Raw genomic sequence first — 6,789 nt, 5'->3', positions numbered from 1 at the left:
GAAATATGATAATGGATAAAACCTCAAAAGTTACACAAGAAAATATGCGATATTGATGGGTGTGTATTCCTCATCTATTTTGGCAGAAATATCAGGCAATATCTGGAGCATCGTGATGGTAATGGTAGTGGCGTTAATGGTAGTGATGTTGCTAGTGGTGGTAGTTGTGGAGATAGTTGTATTGTGGTAGTGGTTGCTGTGGTAGCGGTAGTAGTTGTAACCTCAGAAATTATAGTGACGGTGGTGGTAGTAGGTTCCGTAGTGATGGTTGTGGTGGTAGTGTTGGTAGAGAAGGTTGGTGTGGGTATTTAGTGGGTGGGACAGTGGTAGGAGCTGTGGTATCGGTAGTTGTGCTAACGTTGGTAGTAGTGGTAGTTGGGACGGAAATGTTGATAGTACTGTAGTTGTGGTAGTGGTAGTAACTTAAGTAATAGTAGCAGTAGCTGTGGTGGTGGTAGTAGTGGTAGTAGCTGTGGTGGTGGTAGTAGTGGTAGTAGCTGTGGTGGTGGTAGTAGTAGTAGTAGCTGTGGTGGTGGTAGTAGTAGTAGTAGCTGTGGTGGTGGTAGTAGTAGTAGTAGCTGTGCTGGTGGTAGTTGTCTTAATGTTGGTAATAGTGGTAGTTCTGACGGTAATATTGGTAACAGCTGTGGTTGTGTTAGTAGTTGTGGTGGTGATATTGGTAGTTATGATAGCTGTGGATAGAAGTGCGATTTAGGTAGTGGTAGTAGTTGTGGCAGTGTTAGTACCTGATGCGGTGGTAGTATTAGTATTAGCGGTAGTTGTGAGAGTCGTAGTAGTTGTAGTGGTAGTGGTAGGAGTGGTAATGTTGGTAGTAGTGTTAGTTGCGATGATGTTAGTTACAATAGTAGTTGTGATGTTGATGCTTGTAGTAGTGATAGTTTTGGGGATTGTGGCAGTGGTAGTTGTGGTAATGATTATTTGTGGTAGCTTTAGTTGTGATGATAATGTAGGCAGTCGTGGTAGTTGTGATCCTAATGTTTGTAGGTTCGGGGACAATAATAATAGTGATGGTTTTGTTTGTAGCTGTGGTAGAGGTGGTTGTGGTGGTAGTGGTGGTAGGTAGGGCTATATAGAAGATATAATGTCACGCCGCTCCACGAAGGGTAAAAGTGTGGTGGTGGTTGTGGTGGTAGTAGTGATTGTGATTCTGGGAGCAGTAGCAGTGGTGGTGATAGTTGGAACTGTGGTAGTGAGGGAGAATTACATGTGGTATTATTGATGGTGAGAGAGAGAGAGAGAGAGAGAGAGAGAGAGAGAGAGAGAGGGTATTGGTGTGCTTGTAATAGTAATTGCTGTAGTAGTAGTAGGAGTAAGAGTAGAAATAGGAGTGGCGGTAGTAGTAGTAGTAGTAATAGTAGTAGTAGCAGTATACAGTCATGCATGTATACTGACAGACGGCATAGTGATATCGCCAGTGCTGTATGGATGCAAGTGGTGAACCTTGAATATCTCAGCATGAAAAAGAGTTGAAGTGCTGAAGAAAAAGTTCCTAAGATTTAATCGTGATGAGGTGGTTTGACTGGGTGAGAATTAACAATGTAAGAAGGAGGTATGGAAGCAGGGTAGGATAATGAAGAGGGTAGACCAGTGTGTTTTAAAGTTATATGCCCATCTGAAGACAACGGGTGATGAGAGGTTGAAAAATAAAAGATTACAAAGAAATTTAGGAAGTAAGGTGAAAGAGAACTAACTGGTGAAGATGGCAAGGTAATAATTAGTAATAATAATAATAATAATAATAATAATAATAGTAATAATAATAATAATAATAATAATAATAATTAATAATAATAATAATAATAACACTAGTAGTAGTAGTGGTAAAGCACAAAGAACTAAGCATCAAGGAGAGCAAGAGACACCTATGGAATATACCAAACAAAAACGAAATAGTTTATCAGGTAATGTCTCTGTCATTGACCTATAACAAGCAAGAACTGAAGCGAATGGGGTAAACAGAGAATCGATTGTTGAAGCTTATCAATGGCTAAAATATCCTTGGGGGGATTATTACAGACGAAAGTTGAGAGACTGTGAGTGAATGAGACTGCTTTTTTCTTGGCGTTAATCAGAAGAAGTGAGTAACATCATGATCAGAAAAATAGAGTAGTAGGGGTAGGCAGCCCCGCCCAGGGAAGTACTACCGCCAAGGTAACGAGAGACTCAAGGAATAGCCTGGATTCCATTTTCTCTCCTAGGCCTTGGTAGCTGGTTACACATCTTTCTGCCTCAAACACCGGAGGGCATCAGGCTGTCCTCTTTACACAACACACACATCCATATTATATTACATTGCCTTAAACCAGCTATCCTCTCTCCAAAAAACACCGATCTTGTCATTATATATCATACACATTCCACAACATATCCCTGTTCTCAAACCCCAAAAAAAGAACCATGGCTGCTGCTATATTGGGAATCCGTGCAGTGGTTTCTCGGGTGACCACCACCGGCAGGGCTGGGTCGTCTGCACAGGGCCCTCCCGGTCGTCATCAAGCGACTGTGCCACCTCCAGTGTTGCGGCGCCCTAAATCTGCTCATCAGTGCAGTAAAATTTTCTTTTGCAATATTAGGGGACTTCACTCCAACATCAACTCTGTTCAAAATTTCCTCCAGTTTGAATCCCCTGATCTGCTATTTTTGACAGACACAAGTAAGCTCCACCTTTGATTCAGCTAGATTTAATTTTCCTGGTTATATCTTGATTCAAACTTTCAGACTCAAAGGAGGCGTATGTTGCCTTGCTAAATCAGTAATTGTCCTGGAGGAGATAACTAAATTTAATTGTTCTTATTTCGACTATTCCATATACAAATTATATTCTTTTGGTAAAATTAAATATTTCTGTTGTGTTTATCGTTCCTCTAATGCACCCTTAGAACCGAGTTTCTTTGACTCTCTGTCTTCACAACTAAGTGTCCTCAACATTAATACTGCATCAGAAATTACTCTTCTGGGTGATTTTAATATCCATAATGTCGAATGGCTCACTTATTCAGCCAGAACTGATGACTCTGGTCTTGAATGTGAGCTATTTGCAGACTCATTTAATCTCACCCAGTTAGTCAGTCAACCCACCCGTGTACCAGACAACCCCGATCAAAATCCCCACCTACTGGACTTTTTTCTAACAACCAATTCAGATAATTATAATGTCGAAGTGAAGTCTACCCTCGGATCCTCTAATCATTGTCTGATTCAAGCCACCAGTTTCACACCTACAACACACTCCTGCTCTGAACCTGTCATGATGACTAAATGGCACTACGACAGGGCAGACTGGGAGGGACTTCAAAATTTTCTCATGGATGTTCCTTGGACCTCCTTTTTCTCCCAAGATGCAAATTCCACATTTGGCCACATACAGGATTTCATTGAAGTCGGCATGGAAACATTCATTCCCCATCATACTTACAGAAAAAGATGTAATTCTCCTGAATGGTTTGACCACAATTGTGCTAGAGTAACAGAACATAAAACAATTTGCCTATAACACTTATACAAGGACCAAAACCAAAGAAGCATTTAACTATTATAAAAATATCAGAAACCATGCCAAAACTATTATCAATCTTTCTAAATCAACCTTTCTACATAGACAGGCTAACAAAGTACTAAACAATCCAAATGATAAAATATTCTGGTCTACCCTTAATTCATTCAAAACTAACTTCACTACCACCTCTTCCATTCCATCGTTACAGTCCTCCAATGGAAATCTAGCCAGTGACCAACGTGGAAAAGCCAGCCTTCTTGTTGGCATTTTTTCAACAAACTCAACCCTAAACATAGAAAATCACAGTATTCCTGTACTTGATTTTGATTCCCCTCAAATACCTCCTTTTATGATTCACACCAGATACGTACAAGCCGTATTACAGAATCTCTCAGCAGACAAAGCTACTGGTCCAGATGAAATTCCTTCAATAGTACTTAAAAATTGCTCCTCGGTGTTGGCTCCTGTATTAGCAAAATTTTTCCGTTTATGCATCCGTACCTCAGTTTTTCCAGCCTCTTGGAAAGAAGCATATATCCATCCTGTTCCTAAAAAGGGGGCAACTTCTGATCCATCAAACTATAAACCAGTTGCAATAACTTCCGTTCTCGTTAAAATTTTTGAGACACTAATTAACAAACACATACTGGATTTAGACAAGAAAGTTCAACTGTAGATATTCTTTGCCTTCTTACCCATCAGCTTAACAAAACAATAGACCAACATGGTGAAACACACATAGTAGCACTTGATATTTCGAAAGCATTTGACAGAGTATGGCACCAGGCCTTATTGTCTAAGATGTCACACTATGGCCTTGCATCACTGGTTCCTCTAATTTCTTCTTACCTTCATAATAGAAAAATACGGGTCATGGTAGACGGAATTCATTCTCAGTTTCATTCCATAAATGCTGGCGTACCTCAGGGATCAGTTTTAGCGCCAACCCTCTTTCTCATTCATATTAATGACCTGCTATCTGTCACGCACAACCCAATACACTCTTATGCTGATGACTTGACCCTTCATAGTTCTTTCACATTTAGTACCTCCTTGATACAATATGATATTATAAATTCTCAAATAAACACAGCATTTTCTTTGAACCAGGACCTTTTAAAATTAGTCAATGGGGACAAACAAATCTGGTCTCATTTAATGCTCAGAAAACTAAATACATTAATTTCTCCAACAGAAAGAATCCCTCAGACTCTCTCATAATTTTAAATTATGTCAGTATTCCCATATCCACTACAATTGATATCCTAGGTGTTACTCTAAACCCCAACCTAAACTGGACAGCTTATGTTAAATCCCTTGCTATAAATGCTTCTAAAAAGCTGGGACTTATGTACAGAGTTCGTGAGTTCTTCACTGACGGACAGATGGCCTCAATATACAAGTCATGTGCGTTCTCAGATCGAATACTGTTCACCACTGTGGAGTGGATGTGGAGCGGTTACATTGAGGCAGTTGGACAAAATTCAAAATAAAGCCATTAGATTAATCAATAATCCTGCCATAACGCAGGACCTTCCTCCATTATCAGCACATAGAGATGTTGCTTCTTTAGCAGTATGTTATCGATATTTTTACCGTAACTGCTCTAACGAACTGGCTTCAATTGTGCCTCCCCTTCACATTTTCTCCCGGAATACTCGAGCAGCTGGGAGCGCCCATGAACTCACACTCTCTCCCCCGCAATGCAGAACCTCTGCTTATCAAAATTCAATTATCCCTAGAACTACTACCCTTTGGAATTCACTTCCTGGGAGTTGTTTACCACATACATTTAATCCACTCGAATTTAAATCCAAATGTTATAAGTATTTTATGAATGGAGGATACCTATAGGCACAAGGACTTATTTTTCATTTCCTTTGTTTTTCCTTCCTCCATTAATTATTTCGTAAAAAAAAAAAAAAAAAAAGACGCTAAAGCAATAATTCTGTACCTATTTTACTCTAACTTGGCCTGTAATTGCCATCTAAACATCTTGAATACACAGTTGTAACCAGAGATGAACGCTTGCATATGATGCAAGTCATGAAGAAGTGCTGTGGAAAGGATGTAGAGACACATTACTGTCCTATTCTGCCAATGAACTACGTGAACTAAGTTGCGGACAAAAATCAGGGCCATGTTAAAGTAAAAGGACTATTGCAGTGCTAGTGGGTATGTTATCACTAAGACTGGCTCACTAAGGGTAAAAGAACTGCTGGTGAGAAGACTATAAACTGGCTCAGGACGACGCTTATCACCACCACATATTTCTCTCTCTCTCTCTCTCTCTCTCTCTCTCTCTCTCTCTCTCTCTCTCTCTCTCTCTCTCTCTTCGTCTCCCTGGTGATGGTGTGGTGGACAGTATTGGCTCTTGTGGGATTCAGATGGGAATTAGAGAGTGAGAGCAGTGCGAGTATATGTGGTTGGGGAATGGCTGGGAGAAGAAGAGATGAGAGGAGGGAGGAAGAGATCAGTAGGGCGGAAGTAGTGGAAGCAATGAAGAAGATCAAGTTGGGAAAGGCCCCAGGAATTCATGAAGTGTGTGGTGAAATGCTTAGGTATGGGGGTTAGATTGTTGTGGAGTGGATATAAAAGTTGTATAGATTGGCTTGGGAAGAGGGAAGGGTTCCAGAGAACTGGAAATCAGGTATAATTGTTCCTTTATACAAAGGAAAAGGGGAGAGAGAAGTATGTGGTAACCATAGGGGTATTTGCCTTCTTAGTGTGACTGGTAAAATATATGGTAGAATACTCATTGATAGGGTTAGGCATATGACAGAGCTGCTAGTTGGAGAAGAACAAGGGGGATTTAGGAAGGGAAAAGGGTGTGTAGATCAGATATTTGTTCTAAGATGTTTAGTGGAGAAGTATCTAGAGAAGGGAAGGAAAGTGTATGCTGCCTTCATGGACTTGGAGAAGGCTTATGACAGAATAGATAGGCATGGTATGTGGAAGGTATTAAGAATATATGGAGTGGAGGGGAAATTGTTGAGTGCTGTGAAGAGTATTTACGAGGGAGCTAGGGCTACGGTGCGAGTGGATGGTGAGCTGAGTGAGTTCTTTGATCTCAATGTGGGACTGAAACAGGGTTGTGTGATGTCTCCATGGCTGTTTAATATGTACATGGATGGGGTTGTAAAGGAGGTGCAAGGTAGGGCAGTGGATGTGGGGCTGGCCCTAATGAATGAGGGTGAGATTTGGAAGCTTCCGGTGTTGCTGTTTGCTGATGATACAGTATTGTTGAGTGAAGATGAATGGGAGTTGCAAGG

General features: G+C 40.6%; 1 pseudogene; it reads left to right on the top strand.

Moving 5' to 3' along the window:
* Window positions 1–1,102: 1,102 nt before the first annotated feature.
* The window catches only part of LOC145391694 (uncharacterized), an 18,853-nt pseudogene continuing 13,166 nt past the window's right edge, over window positions 1,103–6,789 (top strand).

Source organism: Coenobita brevimanus, chromosome 2 (assembly GCF_032717465.1).
Source record: "Coenobita brevimanus isolate Jiangsu-jjx chromosome 2, ASM3271746v2, whole genome shotgun sequence".
In the NCBI taxonomy this organism is placed as follows: Eukaryota; Metazoa; Arthropoda; class Malacostraca; order Decapoda; family Coenobitidae; genus Coenobita; species Coenobita brevimanus.
This window is presented reverse-complemented; position numbering and strand designations above follow the sequence as displayed.